Raw genomic sequence first — 21,837 nt, forward strand, 5'->3', positions numbered from 1 at the left:
GATTGTATCTTGAACATCAGAGCTATGTGTTATATGTACCTGTTTGTGCATATTGTCAAAGAGAACCAGAGCCAGACACTAGTTAAGGCAGTAATGATAGATTTAATTCAGAAACTATTGCAATAGGGGAAAAGAAACTAGTTTTTTTCTGTTGTTTTAATTTACCTTTTCTTATTGGAGATTGAATCATATTTTACATATTCATGTATCTATCCTTTTTTTGAATTCTTTTCCCATTTAGATTGCTACTTAACATTGAGAAGAGTTTCCTGTGCTCGACAGTAGGTCCTTGTTGGTTATTCATTTTAAATATAGCAGTGTGTACATGTCAATCCCAAACTCCCTAACTATCCCTTCTTCCCACCCTTCTACCCTGGTAACTATAAATCCATTTTCTAAGTCTGTGAATCTGTTTCTGTTTTATAAATAAGTTCCTTTGTATCATTTTTTAAAGGTTCCCCATATAAGCAATATAATTTGATATTTGTCTTTCTCTCTCAGACTCCACTCAGTACGACAATCTCTAGTTCCACCCATGCTGCTGCAAATGGTGTTATTTCATTCTTTTTGATGGCTTGGTAATTTTCCATTGTTTATATGTACCACATCTCTTTACCCATTCCTCTGTTGATGGACATTTAGTTTGCATTCACGAAGAGACTTCAGTTTAGCACTGGGTTAAGTTCAGAACAAGGCAGCCAAAATTTATAGCCAAGGAACAGAGTTGGTGCAGTGGGGAGAGATTTGGAGGTTGGAAAATTACTAGTAGCAGGCCAGAGTGATCAAGTATCAAGGGTGGGAGAGGAGATATTTGATGAGCTATTATGAGCAATCAGATCTAAAGAGTGGCAGAAATTTTCTCTAAACTGATTTGGTAGGATTTTTCCCGAAATTGGGCTAAGCACGTTTGACAAGGGTGGAGAGAAGTGTGCAAAGTCAAGGCCCCCACCAGGAACAGGGTTCAGAGAAGTTTGCCTAAGAGTCTGGTCAGGAAGAGTGTCTTATCAATATGCATATTTGACTACTTCCTGTTTTGTCTTCCTTTCTACACTAGATTTTAGCTTATCATCTCAACTTTAGCTGACTTTGATGCATATTCTGCTCAAAAAGAAGTCCACAGTAGAATTTCTAAATTTTGCCTTTGATTATATTATATGACAAGTCAGACAGAACACAAACAGTTATTAGCACTGGGATCAATTCTGTTCATACTTAAACAGAGTGGCCACTTTTAAAAGTATGAATTCAAAGATGATGTTAAGATAAGAACTGAGTGACATACATTTTTAAACTCTCATAACTGAGGGGCTTCTCAGGTGATGCTAGTGGTAAAGAACTCGCCTGCTAATGCAGGAGATGTTAGTGACATGGGTTTGATTCCTGGGTTGGGAAGATCCCCTGGAATAGGGCATGACAACCCACTCCAGTATTTTTGCCTGGAGAATTCCACGGACAGAGAAGCCTGGCAGTCTACAACCCATAAGGTCACAAAGAGTCGTACTCCACTGAAGTGACTTACAGCACAAAGCTGCAATTGTCTATCTACAAACATTTCTTTCTTTCTTTCTTTTTTTTTTTCAGAATCTTAAATTATGACTTTTTATCATCAATATTTTGGTTACATTTCTAAACACTTTCTTTAGCATACATGTTTCAGAGAAGAAACATTTACTGAAGGTTCACGTCCTCTTTGTGCTTCTTAATTTGATAAATAGTCCAAATATGAGTTAACTCAACTTCAGCATAAAAAGCTGCCAGGTACTTCCTTTTCTGTTGCTCTGTGGAGTAATGCTGTTCTGATTTCGTAAGGCAAGAGAGAAGTTCTTACTGTGTACTCCATTAAGTTCCTTCAGGGCCTCTCTGCTGGGGTGACCTCAGAGAATGACTCATACACTTCAGTGGTTATGCTACTAGTTTCTTACTAGTTGAGCAAAGATCTCTGTACACACTGCAAATTGTGTGCGGGAAAATCAGATGCTATGTGGAGAGGCTGAGAGAGCTGGTGTGCAGTTATTATGGCACTGTGTCTTTATTTTCTGCCTTTAGCTTCTGTACCACCCAAGACTGGGGAAGCCTAATAACTGCGTGCTGGACTAGTCTCCTCTTAGTCCAAGAGGCGTCTATCTTCTGTCAGTTCACTATGGTCCATTGACAAGACAGAGATCCACGACCCTTCACCTTATACTTCTGCAGTATGGCATAGTGTGACCTGGCATGTTCTCAGTTAATGTTTAGTTCATTATGGTCCTGGAAACTGTGTATTATTAGCCACATTTGGGGGCCAGCATTAAGTAAGTTGCTCAAGTTCACACAGCTAGTAAATGAAAGAAGTGAATTAAACTCAGGTTTATCTCTCTTCTTTACATGGATGACTCACACACCTTGGTGTGCATTAGAATGTCCACACCATAACAACTCATCACTGCTTTTAATCAACTCTTCCCAGTGTTTTAATCAGCAGAATTTTATTTCTCACAGTTTTGGAGACTGAGATGTCCCACCATCTGGGTGCCAGCTGATTCAGCTCCTGGTGAGGCCCTCTTCCTGGCTTGCAGAGGCTCACCTTCTCAAAGTGTCCTCACATGCTGGAGAGGGAGAAAAAGAGAGAGAAGACACTGATCCTATCCTGGGGACCCCGTCTTCATGACCTCATCTAACCTGAGTTACTTCCCTAAAGTAACTACCTCCTAGCCATCAAATTGGGGGTTAGGGCTTTAGCATGTGAATTTGGAGGGTTCACATTCAGTCAATACACCCTCTAATTCAGAATCTCCACCTCAAATCATACTAAGTAAACAGATGCCTACTTGGCTATTGGAAAAGATGAGCTCTGGAGTTACAGCACTTGTAAGAGCTCAGTCTTTAAATCTGTACTTTATAGAGTTAGAACCACTAGCCACATGGGGCTAATGAGCACTTGAAATGTGGCTAATCTAAACTGGGATGTATTTGAAATGTAAAACGCACATCCAGTTTTAAAGACTTGGTATGAAACGAAGGATGAAAAACATTTCCTTTATACTTTTAATACTGATTATGTGTTGATAATATTTTGAATATGTTGATTAAATAAGGTTTATTATTAAAATTAATCTCACCTGTTTCTTTTTACTTTTTTTTAAATGTAGCTACAAGAAAACTCAAAATAACATGTGTGGTTGCTTTTTATTTCTTTAGACAGTGATGTTTTAAGTAAATAACCTCATTAAGTAAGTAAAGTAACACTAAGTAAGTAACATCATTAAGTAAGTAATGATGTTCAGTATGAATATACTAACACAGAAATATGCACTGATAGAGTTAAGGAATATTATTACCTAGGAACTCTGTGTATAAAACTGTAATTACAAGAATATTTTATTTTTTATAATTCTCCAAATATATAATAAATTCTATTTTTTTATCAACATGAGATTAAAATTAGAACTTGGTGACAATGTTAGTTCACTTCAAGTCAGAAGGGTCTATAGATTCTGTCCTAACATATTCTTGCATAACAGTTAAAATATAGCATCCTTATTATTCAAGTGTTCATATTCAAGTCACTACAGTTACCAGGTGACATAGGCCTACAGCAGGCATAACAGACACAAATTTGTTAATAAACTTATATATATTACTTCCAATTTGAGCATTCCTATTTCTTTATCGCTAACACCTAATCCTTACACTTTCATTCTTCAAAAGAAAATTCCATTTAAATAATCTCCCACATTTTATTTTCAATTCTTGGTACTCATTTAACATGTTTTCCTTAAACAGTCCTTTTCTGATACAGTACAGTTATCCTAAAATAATTGACATGGCTACATTTTCAAAATCACTATAAATTCTAACAGGATATAAATGTACTTTCTAAATCAATAAACATCCAGAAATGAATAAATATTAAGAGTGCTTGTGTAGTGCTTACATTATACTGAGTAATGCTGCTAGATTTAGTTATTCATGAGTTAAATTTGTTAGGCATCTAAATATGATGTGATGTTTTCATGTAGGAATACAAGGTATAAATGGTCAAAGAGATAATGGAGCCAATATAATCTTATAGCATTGAGACTTATCCAAAGTTTGCACTATTCACATAGCTACAAACATTTCAGCCTAGTTAATTTCTCACTTCTGAGAAGGAAATTATCTTGAACTTGCTGTACCCTAAGGAAATGGTGGTTTCAAAAGCAATTTAGCTGCTTCCTTTGAATTTTTTTTCCTGGCTTTTTTTTTGGGAGGGGGGGAGTTTCACTGCTAAAGCATCTTCTAAAACATTTTTTGTTAGTTGTGGTTCTAGGTAACTATGTTATGTTTTTATTACAGGCATTATAGGATTATTTGATTTCTTAAAGTATGCATCCTTTTTTTTTTGGTGTTAGTTCTAAAAGGTCTTGTAGGTCTTCATAAAACTGTTCAACTTCAGCTTCTTCAGCGTTACTGGTTGGGGCATAGGCTTGGATTACTGTGATATTGAATGGTTTGCCTTGGAAACGAACAGAGATCATTCTGTCGTTTTTGAGACTGCATCCGAGTACTGCATTTCGGACTCTTTTGTTGACCATGATGGCCACTCCATTTCTTCTAAGGGATTCCTGCCCACAGTAGTAGATATAGTGGTCATCTGATTTAGCTGATTCCTAGAATGTCGACGTTCACTCTTGCCATCTCCTGTTTGACCACTGCCAATTTGCCTTGAATCATGGACCTAACATTCCAGGTTCCTATGCAATATTGCTCTTTACAGCATCGGACCTTCTATCACCAGTCACATCCACAACTGGGTATTGTTTTTGCTTTGGCTCCATCCCTTCATTCTTTCTGGAGTTATTACTCCACTGATCTCCAGTAGCGTATTGGGCACCTACTGACCTGGGGAGTTCCCCTTTCAGTATCCTATCATTTCGCCTTTTCATACTGTTCATGGGGTTCTCAAGGCAAGAATACTGAAGTGGTTTGCCATTGCCTTCTCCAGTGGACCCCATTCTGTCAGACCTCTCCACCATGACCTGTCCGTCTTGGGTGGCCCCACATGGCAGGGCTTAGTTTCATTGAGTTAGACAAGGCTGTGGTCTGTGTGATCAGATTGGCCAGTTTTCTGTGGTTTCAGTCTGTCTGTCCTCTGATGCCCTCTCACAACACCTACCATCTTACTTGGGTTTCTCCTACCTTGGATGTGGGGTATCTCTTCATGGCTGCTCCAGCAAACCGCAGCCACTGCTCCTTACCTTGGATGAGGGGTATCTCTTCATGGCCTCCCCACCTGACCTTGAACATGAAGTAGCTCCTCTAGGCTGGGATGCAAAAGTAGGAAGTCAAGAAACACCTGGAGTACCAGGCAAATTTGGCCTTGGAGTACGGAATGAAGCAGGGCAAAGGCTAATAGAGTTTTGCCAAGAGAATGCACTGGTCATAGCAAGCACCCTCTACCAACAACACAAGAGAAGACTCTACACATGGGCATCACCAGATGGTCAACACCAAAGTCAGATTGATTATATTCTTTGCAGTCAAAGATGGAGAAGCTCTATACAGTCAGCAAAAACAAGACCAGGAGCTGACTGTGACTCAGATCATGAACTCCTTATGCCAAATTCAGACTTAAATTAAAGAAAGTAGGGAAAACCACTAGACCATTCAGTTCAGTTCAGTTCAGTTCAGTCACTCAGTCATGTCCGACTCTTTGCAACCCATGAATTGCAGCACGCCAGGCTTCCCTGTCCATCACCTACTCCCAGAGTTCACTCAAACTCACATCCATCGAGTCAGTGATGCCATCCAGCCATCTCATCCTCTGTCATCCCCTTCTCCTCCTGCACCCAATCCCTCCCAGCATCAGAGACTTTTCCAGTGAGTCAACTCTTTGCATGAGGTGGCCAAAGTACTGGAGTTTCAGCTTTAGCATCATTCCCTCCAAAGAAATCCCAGGGCTGATCTCCTTCAGAATGGACTTGTTGGATCTCCTTGCAGTCCAAGGGACTCTCAGGAGTCTTCTCCAACACCACAGTTCAAAAGCATCAATTCTTCAGCGCTTAGGTTTCTTCACAGTCCGACTCTCACATCCATATATGACCACTGGAAAAACCATAGCCTTGACTAGACGGACCTCTGTTGGCAAAGTAATGTCTCTGCTTTTGAATATGCTATCTAGGTTGGTCATAACTTTCCTTCCAAGGAGTAAGTGTCTTTTAATTTCATGGCTGCAGTCACCATCTGCAGTGATTTTGGAGCCCAAAAACATAAAGTCTGACCCTGTTTACACTGTTTCCCCATCTATTTCCCATGAAGTGATGGGACCAGATGCCATGATCTTCGTTTTCTGAATGTTGAGCTTTAAACCAACTTTTTCACTCTCCTCTTTCAATTTCATCAAGAGGCTTTTTAGTTCCTCTTCACTTTCTGCCATAAGGGTGGTGTCATATCTGAGGTTATTGATATTTCTCCGGGCAATCTTGATTCCAGTTTGTGCTTCTTCCAGCCCAGCGTCTCTCATGATGTACTCGGCATATAAGTTAAATAAGCAGGGTGACAATATGCAGCCTTGACGTACTCCTTTTCCTATTTGGAACCAGCCTGTTGTTCCATGTCCAGTTCTAACTGTTGCTTCCTGACCTGCATATAGGTTTCTCAAGAGGCAGGTCACGTGGTCTGGTATGCCCATCTCTTGAAGAATTTTCCACATTTTCTTGTGATCCACACAGTCAAAGGCTTTGACATAGTCAATAAAGCAGAAATAGATGTTTTCAGGTATGATCTAAATCAAATCCCTTATGATTATACAGTGGAAGTGAGAAATAGATTTAAGGGCCTAGATCTGATAGACAGAGTGCCTGATGAACTATGGATGGAGGTTCATAACATTGTACAGGAGACAGGGATCAAGACCATCCCCATGGAAAAGAAATGCAAAAAAGCAAAATGGCTGTCTGAGGAGGCCTTACAAATAGCTGTGAAAAGAAGAGAAGCAAAAAGCAAAGGAGAAAAGGAAAGATATAAGCATCTGAATGCAGAGTTCCAAAGAATAGCAAGGAGACATAAGAAAGCCTTCCTCAGTGATCAATGCAAAGAAATAGAGGAAAACAACAGAATGGGAAAGACTAGAGATCTCTTCAAGAAAATTAGAGATACCAAGGGAACATTTCATGCAAATATGGGCTCTATAAGGGACAGAAGGTTGATGGACCTAACAGAAGCAGAAGATATTAAGAAGAGGTGGCAAGAATACACAGAAGAACTGTACAAAAAAGATCTTCATGACCCAGATAATCATGATGGTGTGATCACTCACCTAGAGCCAGACATCCTGGAATGTAAGGTCAAGTGGGCCTTAGGAAGCATCACTATGAACAAAGCTAGAGGAGGTGATGGAATTCCAGTTGAGCTATTTCAAATCCTGAAAGATGATGCTGTGAAAGTGCTGCACTCAATATACCAGAAAATTTGGAAAACTCAGCAGTGGCCACAGTATGCATATGTAGATCTTTCATATAAATAAAATTTAAGAAACAAAATTGTTTTTAAATGCTTTATTATCATTGTTGTGAGTAAAGTATTTTCCTTTGTCTCCCACCCACAAGTATTAAATTTTCTCTAAGTATCCTTGACTAAGTTGTTAACTTGATGGCAGGATACAGTCCCAGACCTCTCATAATTTTTGATAGGAGTCCATTTCAAAATTTTTTCTTCATTCTTTTGTTGGTTTTGAAAGTGGATTCATTCAAGAATTTGATTATTTCATCTAAATTGTTGAATCTAGTGACAAAAAGTTACTCACGTCCGTTTATCATTCTTTTAATTTTCCGAAATCTGTCGCAGTGTCCCTTGTTTATTCCTGATATTGGTGATTTTCATTTTCTCTCTCTTTTGTTTTGATCAGCCTCTCTCATTGCAGGTAAGCTCAGCCAGGATGCCACCGGGTTAAAAGCTTCGGCCAACATCTGGTTTGGAAAGCTGAACCAGGCATAGAGAAAGGATGGAGAAATTTAACCTGTCAAATCAGAAACCAAAACAGGGAACTTGTCAGTGGGCAGTGTCTGAGGTCATTTGACATCTAGAATCAGAGCCAGCAAAGATGAAGTCAGACATGTGAATAAGTGAGTTGCTGCTGGAGAGTTCTTCTGTGAGGAGGATACTGCCACCGCAAGATTGTCACTGTCAACTTCAAGAATAGGTGTGGAAATAGACGAGGTCACACTTTGATTTAAAATAGAAAGAAAACAAAAACCAGAACTAAAACATATACTATTTGTTATTTAAATTAAGATGCCAGCTACTTGTGTTGAGTTGCAGAGGTGTCCCAATACTAAATCACTGATAAACATGATTTACTTCATTAAGCTTGCATAAGCAGTTAGCCCGGGGGAAGCAGTCCACTAACACAGCTGTTTTGTTTTGAGGTTGTTTTTGAAAAGAGGGAGGGTTGCACAAAAGCTCATCTCCAGTGACTTAACTACAGTGGGCTATACTTTTGCTAACATAATAATAAACCCAAAGGTGGGGAGTCCAGAGCTGGTGCAGTAGCAACACAATTCCAGCTCTTCCTGTTTTTCTGCTCAATCATCTTTAGCATGTGGTCCTTCTACTCATTCTTATCTCATGGTCACAAGATAGCTGCTCCAACTGTAGGTTCACATTCACATTCCAGGTATGAAGAAAAAGACGGCAGGAAGGAATGGTGCCTTTATCAGACTGGGGATACGATGAAACTAGTTAGTTTCTGCTTTGTGTAGGAGGCTGAAAGATAAAAGCGACTTTAACAGAAGTTATTCAGAGAGAGTTCAGCAGCCCCAGTCAAGGGGCTTATTACGGATTGCGTTGAGCCCCTTCAGAAGCTATGTGGGAGCCCTAAGCCCATAAGCCTCAGAATGACATCTGCAAATGGGGCGCTTGCAGATCATCAAGTTAGGATGAGCTTGTTTGGGTGGACTCTAATTCAATATGACTAGTGTCCTTATTAGAAATGGGGAAGAGATAGAGCGAGGGGGATGCCATGTGAAGACACAGAGGCAAAGAGAGACGAGGCCACATGAAGACGGAGGCAGAGACCGGAGTGATGTTGCCACCAGGCAGGGAATGACCTGGGCTGTTAGACGCTGGAAGAGGAAAGGAAGCTTAATCTCCTTGAGGCTTCAATGGGAGGATGGCCCAACCTATACATCGACTTGGAACTTCTAGTCTCCAAAAATGTGAGAGAATAAAGTTCTCTCATTTTAAGCCGCCCAGTTTGTGGTATTTGGTTACAGCAGCCCTGGGAAGCTAATGCAGTCTCCAGCTTGGATTTGAGGGATGTTAATTCTTGAGTTCTAGAACTTGAGAGGACAATAATAAAATAGAACCTGCTTAGAGGAAAGTTTCCTTGGGTATCACGCTGGCAGGGTGGCAACATAAACATTATTATACCCCTGTAAAGCCATCAGAAGTATAAATGGTAAAGAAATAATTAAACTCAAAGTACTGACATTTTTACAATAGGACATAGTTTTTAAGTTATTATATTTACAAAAATACTGTTTTTTCTTGCTTTTAAGTTATATAAATAGTTCAACAGAACACCTAAGGCTGCAATTATAACGTATTTTTTAAGGAGAGGTAAATATTTAATATGTGTTTAATAAAACTGATGTTCATAATTTTGTTTATTAGAGTATAAATAATAAATTTAGCATTAAAATAGGTACAGAATAACTTTTACTCAAAAGTCCCTTTGACATTAAATAAACTATTAATTGAGACCATTAACTTTTATTGAAGTTCTAATTATGCATAAATTATAAGACTATTAAGCTGTGGTCAAATGTATACATATGCTTATATTATCTAGTTATAATACAGGGATGTATAATATCAAGACAGTAGGCATATTGAGGAAAATGCAAGAAATGTGGGGAAGAAGGCCTCAAGGAAGAAACAGAAAACAGTGGAAAAGAAGTTGAGAGGGAGAGCAAAAATAGTGTCACCTAGAGGAAAGCAACTAAGAAATGAGTACATAAATGCATTGAATAAATACGGAAATAAATCTTAGAGTTGGAAAACTGCATTGAGAGGTGTCAATTTCCCCTAATTTTAATATAAATTGAATACAGTCATGGACATGACTGATCGACTGAACAACAATCATCATAATGATAATCCCAATGAAAGATACCAGTGAGGTTTGTTTGTAACTTGACAATATAATCCCAATTCAGAAGATTGGAAATAGCAAAAAAATATTTTGAAAAAAGAAAGAATAAGGAAAGAGTCCTCTGACAGAGCTGAGAAAATGTACTAGATTACTATAGTAAGAATAAGAAGAATCTCACCAGTTTAAGAATGAATAAATTGACCTCAAACTCCTCATATTCATTCTAGTCCTCTTACTCTACCCTGAGCAGGAATAGTAAACTTCATCAATCATATATCATTGCACTGCCATTTAGAACAGAGCATTCAAAGGAAAAAAAAAGTCCTAATACCCATGGGTGTGATTTCTTTTCTGTTTTTCTTCCATGCCTGGGGACATCTCCTTCTGGAGTCTGTAGCACTTCCATCTTTACTCATATAGGATAGGCCTGGGATATACATGTGCTGTTTGTTTGCTTCTGTTTCCTCTGGTAACTAGCGGATGTGGATTTCAGTTTATCTAGTGGCAAATCCTGAGATCTAGGGATACGTATTGAGGTGAGAAAGTGCACAGGTCATAGCTGGACATAGCTTAATCATGCTCACTCTGCTTCCTTAATGGGAACTTGGGGACAAAGTCTTTGCTAAAGAGTTTCTTTGCCCTCCATAATTCTCACACAGCGAGGGAGTGTGCGTTGAGGAAGGGAGGGGCGTGAGATGGTTGTGGTACCCCTAGGTCTCTTGGTTAACATCATCTTAAGTGAAGTTGCTCAGTCGTGTCCAGCTCTTTGCGACCCCATGGACACAGGCTACTCTGTCCATGGGATTTTCTAGGCAAGAGTACTGGAGTGGGGTGCATTTCCTTAACTTAGGGATATCAGTATTAGGCTTCTCCAGAGACACACAACCAATAGGACATATACAAACACACAGAAAGGAATCCATTAGGATAGACTTACATGAATACAGAGGTTGAGAAGTCTCCTGGCATGCTATCAGCAAGCTGGAGGTTCAGGAAAGCAGGCAGTGCAGGCTTAGACCAGGCCTGAAGGCCTGAGAATTGGAGAAGCCAATGGGTAAGTCCCCGTCTGAGTGTGAGGGTCTGCGCACCAGGAGTGCTGATGTCTGAGGGCGGAGAGGAGGCAAGACCCAGCTCAAGAAGAAAGAAAATTTACCTTTCCTCAAATTTTTTTTTTTTTTTTGTTTTGTTCTGTTGGAGCCCTCAGCAAATTGGATAATGCTCACCCACGTTGGGAAAGGGATCTTTTCACTCAGGCTGCCTGTTCAAATCTTCTGGACATACCTTCTCAGCATGCATGCTCAGTCATGTCTGACTCTTTGCAACCCCGTGGACTATAGTCAGCCAGGCTCCTCTGTCCATGGAATTTTCCAGGCAAGAATCCTGGAGTGGGTTGCCATTTCTTTCTCCAACCCTCACAGAAACACCCAGAAATAACATTTCACCTGCTATGTGGGCATCTCTTAGCCAAGTCAAGTTGACACATAAAGTTAACCATCATCTCAGTATAATCCATTTCTTACCAATAACCTAACCAGACAGATCAGAAATAAAATAGAGTCCAAAAAATTGCAAATGTTTATAAGAATTTAATATATGGCAGCATTTTTACCAAACTATATTTTCTTGAAAACAGAGAAAAAAATATGTGAGAAAGTACTTGATGGTAAGAAGGGTGGAAAAACTCTTCATATTCTACACATGATTCAAAGATCCCTAATTCACATTTAGTCTATTAAAGTCTCAGAGAATTCCTATAGTATACAGTAAATAAATCTGTATAACTTTTTAAATTCAGCATTTTCAAGTGCATAAATTTCAAATCAAAATGAAATGGAGTTGGGGAAATGTCCAGAGGAGACCAGTGAGCAAAGCAGAAGGGACTTAGGACCTGCTCTCTTCTCCTATCAACTGGTCACTTGGAGAAATCTTACACTTGAACAGTACTAGACTTTGTTAGCCCTTCTTAATGGGACTTATGTGGAGATGGAACGAAAAGGAAGAACTTTCTCCCATGTCCCCGTCAAGTTAGAACTGAACAAGTAGTAGGGAAACTCTTTTGAGCAGGAACACCAATAGCCACTGTTATCCATGTAATGTCTCAGAAAGAACACAAATATCCAATAAAAGGAGACAGGTAATAAAAAGAGCATTCACACAGTGGACATTTTTGCAGCCATTAAAAAGTATTTAGATACGTGTTATTAATATGAGATAAGAACACACAGTACATTGAGACTCTTTTCCCAAGAAGAGCATGATCAGGCAGTAAGACTAGTCTCTCCAGTGGGAAAACAGGGTGGGCCTGAGAACCATTCTCTTGGAGTATACTGCGTTTCACAAGGTCCACTAATGGTCTGCCATATCACTGTTGATCCAAAGTGAGTCAGGATTTTTTCTCCCTTGAATTGCAATAACAGAATTCCCAGCCATTTTTTGAAAATGTAAGTTTAGATCGTCCATGTTCACAATGCTTCTGCAACTCTCACTCTTGACCAAGATTCAGAAACAGAACCTCTTCATGGGCTCCCATTTTACTGTTTTTTCTTCATTACATCTCTGCTTTCATAAAAAAAATCAGCTTTGTTTTTAATCTGAGTCATGGCTTCTAAAACAATCATCATAGCACCCTGTTATGCCAAGTCTATACTTTTTATATAGGACTTAGAAACCATCTACAAAAGTAATGCTATTTTGTTTTATGTGAAAAATGTAGTTATTTACATAATGTAAGCCACTTTCAGACCTTCACCATTGTATTTAGGAACTTGGCATACATTTCAATTGTTGTTTAGTTGCTAAGTTGTGTTTGACTCTTTTGCAACCTTGTGGACCTCTGGCTCAGGGATTTCCAGGCTCCATGGGATTTCTCAGGCAAGAATATGGGAGTTCTTCTCCAGGGGAGCTTCCCGACCCAGGGATCGAACCCATATCTCCTGCATTACAGGCAGATTCTTTACCCCTGAGACATCAGGGAAACCCAAATATTTAATAGGTCTAGGTAATGTAAGTACTAATATAGATGAACTACTGAATTCAATTTTATGAGAGCAAGTTTACTGCATGGAATTACGTTTTCAACAGCCAATAGTAAAATCACTGATATCACTTGTCTTCAAGGTCACGTGTCCTCCTACTGCCATTTAAGTGGAGGACTCAAGATAGCATTGGATCACTAACATTTTGTCAATATTTATTGACTAAGTGTACTGAGTCTTTCACACTCTTTTTCAAGCCCTCGGTCAAATCAAGGGCAAATAGAAAACCAACTTGGTATCACAATATTGTCTCTGTCCCCTTTATTATCTGAGAACTTTCCCTACAGAAATATATCCATATGGACATGAAGTCTTTGTGTCATTTCCACTGGCTGCCACTCTGCACAACTGCTGTAATAACAATGCAAATGGACTGACAGATAAACAAGGCACAAACACTTGAGAACATCAGTTTTTACTCACGTAAAGGACACAAAAGAATTTTAGGATATATGGCAGAGAGCAGCAACATTCTCCAGGACCAAAGAGTGAAAACTTCATAGTGCTAAGCCTCACCAGCAGATGTATGATTGCAGAGGTTAAAATATAAATGATGGAAGAACTAGAAGTCTATCTGTTTTCTTCTGGCCTAGTCATCTACTAGGGTATACCTGGACGTAATGCTGTATAGACACTTGCTGGAGATGACCTTACCAGGGTCAGGAGCATTTCTGTATTTTTAGTTTTATAGTGCTGAATGGAATACACAGTGCTTTAATAAGGAATCAAATGCTCATCCATCACCCCAGCCTATCCGTGCTAGAATATCTGGTTAAAGTACATTCCTGAATTCTGTGCCATGGAAACAGAACAAGGGTAATTTCCACACACATCTCTGGGATTCAGACTAATAATCCCTTGAGCTAGCTGAAGGCGTTCACCTGTGGCTTGCATATTAAAAATAAAAACAAGCATTCTAAGTACATAGGCTGTGTGGTTCTAGGAGGGCCAAGAAAAAGACACGGGAAATGCTACTTAAGATGAAACTATTCCTTTGACCACATGATGATATGAAGAACACCTATGGATTGAGTTTTTGTTCATGCTATTTCAAATAAAGAAAACCTTAATTAAAATAACTTTGTAGTAAGAATGTCCTTCAGTTAATACGGTTAGAGAAATTGAATTTTAAATAACCTAATAAAATAGAAAAATCTACTGAATGGAATTGGGATATATTCTGAAAAAAAAACAAAACAAAACAAAACAAACGGTTCATGTGAAACAGTGGGATGAAACTAGACACCAGAGCCAACAGTCTTTCCCTGTTTCTCTCTGTTTGGATTTCGTCTTTCTTTCCATGTGGTATGCTATATAGCCTCAGAGCCTCATACACTAAAATTTTATCCAGCAATGAGGACCTGCCTCAAATGTCTGCCTGGACTCCCCAAACCAAAGACCATGACTGGACGCAGCTGTGGTCAGTGGACCATCACTCGAACTCGGGAGCCAGAACCACAATAACAAAATGACACTGTTAACATTTTGGACCAGATGATTCTTTGCTGCGAGGGCTGCCTGTGCACTTTAGATGCTGAGCAGCATTTCTGGCCTCTAACCATAGATACCAGCAGCACCTTCCTGGTTGTAACCATCAAAAATGTTTCTAGACATTGTCAAATGTCATGGGTGGCGAGGTGGCAAAATTGCCCCCAGTTAAGAACCCCTGGCCTACAGCAATCATACTCCATGAAATCACCAGAGAATATGTTGAAGAGTAGATGTAGAAGAGTGGAAGTTACATACATAGATACATATCAGGTTAGTCACAGTGGGAATAGAACATGGTATCCTGAAGAATGTTTACTTATAAATGCATCAGAATGTTGAGAAATCAATTTGTTCTCAGTCCTAGAGTGAACTGCCAGGGTCCAGAACCGGTGGATCCAGGGAATTCGAAGCGGGGACGGCATCAGTGAGGATCAGGAAACAATTGCCTAATTAAACGTTAATTAAGGATATAGAGTGGTTAAATAAGGATAGCTCAGTGAGGAAATTCAGTGGAGAAAAGAGGCTGAAATAAGGATAGCTCAGTGAGGAAATTCAGTGGAGAAAAGAGGCTGAATAATTCAGCCAGAAGGTGAGAGAAAGAACGACATGGGGAGACCAAGTTTTGGTGAACAAGGCCCGCACTTTATTTTCCAAAGTAGTTTTTATACCTTAAGTTATGCATAGAGGATAATGGGGGAAGGGGTAGAGTCATGCAGTAAGCTATGCTTTTTTCCTGCAAACTTATCATATGCAAAAGTTTAGGTGATTTGCACCATCTTCTGGCCCGGAGGCCTGTTAACATTTTAAGAAACTTATTTTTCTCTAAAGGTGATTATTTTAAAGTCAGGCGCCACCCTCCAAAAGCATTAGATAAAGTTGCATTCCTATAGGGCAAAGGTATGGTGGGCTATAACAGGAAAAAGAATTAACTCAAGGGTCCAAGGTTACAAACATTAAAGCTACTACTTACACCAATTATATTAATCAATACACTGCCAGGGACACAGCAGGTAAGGGATATGGAGACTTAGCAGTAAACATTGGCCCAACAAGTGAAAAACCCTTCACCAATACAATTTCTAATCAATCTTTTAACTGCTCAAAGGAATCTGTATTTAGACAGTTTAGAACATCTCATCCCTTTCACAGTTGGGAGGCTCTGAGCAATCACATGTGGCCGGAAAAACCTATTCAGGCAGGCTAGAGGACTTCCAAAGGAGTTTGTAGGTTGAAACACTGTCACACCCAGGAATTATTAACTGGAGCTGTAAGTTAACTCTTTTTTCAGAGAGAGGTAATGGGGGACAGCCCCCCGTAAAGTCAGAGGTGTAGGTGAGAGCACAAAGCAGAAAGTAGGCAGACTCTGGTTTTGCGGGTAGATGCTCGAGAATTTCCAGGGGGACTCCTGAGGCTTGATCCCGCCTTTGCGTATGCCGAGCCTCCTTCCTCATGACCTTTGCCATGGCGGAGCTCCTGCTCCTGGCAGTGAACCACTTCGCAAATGCAGTTTCCTCAGTTTAAAAGTAGAAGCAACACCAACTATAGAGAGTGGCTTTGAGTATTAAATAATTATGTAAAGCACTTTGGAAATTATGAAATGGCCCATAGATATAAGAATAATAATAAATAAAATCTATGTGGTCCACTGGAGAAGGGAATGGCAAACCACTTCAGTATTCTTACCTTGAGAACCCCATGAACAGTATAAAAAAGCAGAAAGATATGACACTGCAAGTGAACTCTCCAGATTGGTAGGTGCCCAATATGCTACTGGAGAAGAATGGAGAAATAACTCAGAAAGAATTGAGAAGGTCAATTCCTAGGCAGATTGATAGGAAGCTGAGGGTCCCCAAGGAGGAGAGGGGGGGTCTGGGGCTCTTGAAGAGGAAATAGGGGTCTGGAGTTCTCAAGAAGGAGGAAAGGACAAACATCTTTTTTTTCCTCTCTCTCTACATTCCTTAGTCTTAGTCACATTAAATGTCTTTTTCTTTAAGCCTGGAACTGATGATTACACAACAAATAACTCAGTTTAAACTCTGTGCTAGGGATTATATAACAACAATGTGTCCTGCTTGAGGACAGTTTCTCCTTCCTGAAAACCCTTCTGGCTAATCCTGATATTTTAGAATGTATATTATGGGAGTGGTCTGGTGAGATCTTTCTATTGTTAAGTTCTAATCTTGTTACCTTAAAATGTAAATTGTGGGAGTGATATGAATTGAAGTGAAAGTCACTCAGTCATGTCCCATTCTTTGCAATCCCATGGACTATACAGTCCACGGAATTCTCTAGGCCAGAATACTGGAGTGGGTAGCCTTTCCCTTCTCCAGTGGATCTTCCCAACCCAGGGGTTGAACCCAGGTCTCCCACATTGCAGGTGGATTCTTTACCAGCTGAGCCACCAGGGAAGCTCAAAAACTGGTCTTGAAGTGAAGTGAAGAAATTGTGGGAGTGGGTGTGGTAAACTTTTTACAATCTTGAGATTTTTGATTTATTGTAATAACCAATTTAAAAAGTACATGACTCCTTAGCTTAGACTAATGAGGGGGGAACTCTCTGTCCACCTTCTGATGTCTGTGTCAGAAGCTTTCTCTGTCCCTTTCATACTTTAATAAAACTCTGCTACACAAAAGCTCCTGAGTGATCAAGCCTGGTCCCTGGTCCCGAAGCTAAATCTTCTTCGGAGATCATGAATCTGATGCCATTCACCGTATGCTATCAGAATGAAGAGATAGAGTCAAAGTGAAAACAACACCTAGCTGTGGATGGGACTGGTGACAGAAGCAAGGTCCGATACTGTAAAGAACAATATTGCATAGGATCCTGGAATGTTAGGTCCATGAATCAAGGTAAATTGGAAGTGGTCAAACAGGAGATGGCGAGAGTGAACATTGACATTTTAGGAATCAGCAAACTAAAATGGACTGGAATGGGCGAATTTAATTCAGATGACCATTATATCTACTGTGGGCAAGAATCCCTTAGAAGAAATGGAGTAACCCTCATAGTCAACAAGAGTCTGAAATGCGGTACTTGGATGCAATCTCAAAAACGACAGAATGATCTCTGTTCGTTTCCAAGGCAAAGCATTCAATATCGCAGTAATCCAAGTCTATGCCCTGATGAATGATGCTGAAGAAGCTGAAGTTGAATGGTTCTATAAAGACCTTCAAGACCCTCTAGAACTAACACCCCCCAAAAGATGTCCTTTTCATCCTAGGGGACTGGAATGCAAAAGTAGGAAGTCAAGAGATATCTGGAGTAAAGGCAAGTTTGGCCTTGGAGTACAGAATAAAGCAGGGTAAAGGCTAACAGTTTTGCCCAGAGAATGCACTGGTCATAGCAAACACCCTCTTCCAACAACACAAGAGAGGACTGTACACATGGACATTACCAGATGGTCAACACCGCAATCAGATTGATTATATTCTTTGCAGCAAAGATGGAGAAGCTTTATAAAGTCAGCAAAAACAAGATCAGGAGCTGACTGTGGCTCAGATCATGAACTCCTTATTGTCAAATTCAGACTTAAATTGAAGAAAGTAAGGAAAACCACTAGACCATTCAGGTATGACCTAAATTAAATCCCTTATGATTATACAGTGGAAGTGAGAAATAGATTTAAGGGACTAGATCTGATAGACAGAGTGCCTGATGAACTATGGATGGAGGTTCGTGACATTGTACAGGAGACAGGGATCAATACTATCCCCATGGAAACGAAATGCAAAAAAGAAAAATGGCTGTCTGAGGAGGCTTTACAAATAGGTGAGAAAAGAAGTGGAAGGCAAAGGAGAAAAGCAAAGATATACCCATTTGAATGCAGAGATCCAAAGAACAGCAAGGAGAGAGAAGAAAGCCTTCCTCAGCGATCAATGCAAAGAGATAGAGGAAAACAACAGAATGAGAAAGACTAGAGATCTCGTTAAGAAAATTAGAGATACCAAGGGAACATTTCATGCAAAGATGGGCTCAATAAAGGACAGAAATGGTATCGACCTAACAGAAGCAGAAGATATTAAGAGGTGGCAAGATACCAGAAGACTATACAAAAAGGATCTTCATGACCCAGATAACCACGATGGTGTGATCATTCATCTAGAGCCAGACATCCTGGAATGCAAAGTCAAGTGGGCCTTAGGAAGCATCACTATGAACAAAGCTAGTGGAGGTGATAGAATTCCAGCTATTTCAAATCCTAAAAGATGATGCTGTGAAAGTGCTGCACTCAATATACCATCAAATTTGGAAAACTCCACAGTGGCCACAGGACTAGAAAAGATTAGTTTTCATTCCAATCCTAAAAAATTGCAATGCCAAAGAATGTTCAAATTGCTGCAGAATTGCACTTGTCCCATACACCAGCAAAGTAATGCTCAAAATTCTCCAAGCTACGCTTCAGAAGTATGTGAACTGTAAACTTCCAAATGTTCAAGCTGGATTTAGAAAAGGCAGAGGAACTAGAGATCAAATTGCCAACATCTGTTGGATCATGGAAAAAGCAAGAAAGTTCCCCTAAAAATGCCTACTTCTGCTTTATTGACTATGCCAAAGCCTTTGACTGTGTGGATCACAACAAACTGTGGAAAATTCTTCAAGATAGGAATACCAGACCACCTAACTTGCCTCCTGAGAAATCTGTATGCAGGTCAGGAAGCAACAGTTATAACTGGACATGGAACAACAGACTGGTTCCAAATAGGAAAAGGAGTACGTCAAGGCTGTATATTGTCATCCTGCTTATTTAACTTATATGCAGAGGACATCATCTGAAATGCCGGGCTGGATGAAGCACCAGCTGGAATCAAGACTGCTGGGAGAAATATCAATAACCTCAGATATGCAGATGACACCACCCTTATGGCAGAAAAGCAAAGAGGAACTAAAGAGCCTTTTGATGAAAGTGAAAGAGGAAAGTGAAAAAGTTGGCTTAAAATTCAACATTCAAAAAAGTAAGATCATGGCATCTGGTCCCATCACTTCATGGCAAATAGATGGGGAAACAGTGGAAACAGTGACAGTCTTTATTTTTTGGACTCCAAAATCACTACAGATTGTGACTATAGCCATGAAATTAAACGATGCTTGCTCCTTGGAAGAAAAGCTATGACCAACCTAGACAGCATATTAAAAAACAGAGACATTATTTTGCCAACAAAGGTCCATCTAGTCAAAGCTATGGTTTTTCCAGTAGTCATGTATGGATGTCAGAGTTGGACTATGAATAAAGCTGGGTTCGAAAGAATCGATGCTTTTGAACTGACGTGTTGGAGAAGACTATTGAGAGTTCCTTGGACTGCAAGGAGATCCAATCAGTCAATCCCAAAGGAAGTCATTCCTGAATATTCTTTGGAAGGACTAATGCTGAAGCTCCTATATTTTGGCCAGCTGATGGAAAGAATTGACTCATTGGCAAAGATCCTGTTGCTGGGAAAGATTGAAGGTGGGAGGAGAAGGGAATGACAGAGGATGAGATAGTTGGATGGCATCATTGACTTGATGGACATGAGTTTAAGTAAGCTCTGGGATTTGGTGTAGAACAGCGCAGCTGGTGTGCTGTAGTCCATGGGGTTTCAAATAGTTGGATCCGACTGAGTGACTAAACTGAACTGAACTGAAAATCACTGTGGAGAACCAGTTCTTTTTCCTACCTCAGGCTTTTTCTCAGGAGGCTGGGTAGAAAAGATGCTGACTTCATGGAAATTATATATATATATATAACTATATATAAACATATATATATAATTGTATATTAACTAGTATATATTATAATATATATAAATTATGTATATAATGCTGAATTCTTATATAACAAAAAAAAAGCAAGTGAAACAAATAAGCAAAAAAGCAGAAACTATCAAATATAAACTATCAAATACAACAAGCAAATTCATTGCTTTTTTGTATAATTCTCAAGTCCCATTTAAGAACAGGTTTTTAATATAATGGGCTTCCCTTGTGACTCAGCTGGTAAAGAATCCTCCTGCAATGTGGGATATCTGGGTTTGATTCCTGGGTTGGGAAAATCCCCTGGAGAAGGGAAAGGGTACCCACTCCAGTATCCTGGCCTGGAGAATTACATGGACTGTATAGTCTGTGGGGTCACAAAGAGTCGGAAACAACTGAGCGACTTTCACTTTCACTTTTAATATAATACAGTTAATAAAAAAAAAGTTTACACCATTTGATGTATTTTGCTTATGTTAGGTATTTTTACTCAGTTCATTTATTAGTACTACAAGTGGTAAGTAATTTATATTACTAACTTATGAACTTTTACTGTATATAACAAGTAGATAACTATTATAAAAATTTTATTTTATTTTATTTTTTTAATTTAATTTTATTTTTAAACTTTACATAACTGTATTAGATTTGCCAAATATCAAAATGAATCTGCCACAGGTATACATGTGTTCCCCATCCTGAACCCTCCTCCCTTCTCCCTCCCCATTCCATCCCTCTGGGTCGTCCCAGTGCACCAGCCCCAAGCCTCCAGTATCGTGCATCGAACCTGGACTGGCAACTCATTTCATACATGATATTTTACAAGTTTCAATGCCATTCTCCCAAATCTTCCCACCCTCTCCCTCTCCCACAGAGTCCATAAGACTGTTCTATACATCAGTGTCTCTTTTGCTGTCTCGTACACAGGGTTATTGTTACCATCTTTCTAAATTCCATATATATGCGTTAGTATACTGTATTGGTGTTTTTCTTTCTGGCTTACTTCACTCTGTATAATAGGCTCCAGTTTCATCCACCTCATTAGAACTGATTCAAATGTATTCTTTTTAATGGCTGAATAATACTCCATTGTGTATATGTACCACTGCTTTCTTATCCATTCATCTGCTGATGGACATCTAGGTTGCTTCCATGTCCTGGCTATTATAAACAGTGCTGCGATGAACATTGGGGTACTCGTGTCTCTTTCCCTTCTGGTTTTCTCAGTGTGTATGCCCAGCAGTGGGATTGCTGGATCATAAGGCATGTCTATTTCCAGTTTTTTAAGGAATCTCCACACTGTTCTCCATAGTGGCTGTACTAGTTTGCATTCCCACCAACAGTGTAAGAGGGTTCCCTTTTCTCCACACCCTCTCCAGCATTTATTACTTGTAGACTTTTGGATCGCAGCCATTCTGACTGGTGTGAAATGGTACCTCATAGTGGTTTTGATTTGCATTTCTCTGATAATGA

The sequence above is a fragment of the Bubalus kerabau genome, chromosome 1 (assembly GCF_029407905.1).
Source record: "Bubalus kerabau isolate K-KA32 ecotype Philippines breed swamp buffalo chromosome 1, PCC_UOA_SB_1v2, whole genome shotgun sequence".
Classification (NCBI taxonomy): Eukaryota; Metazoa; Chordata; class Mammalia; order Artiodactyla; family Bovidae; genus Bubalus; species Bubalus kerabau.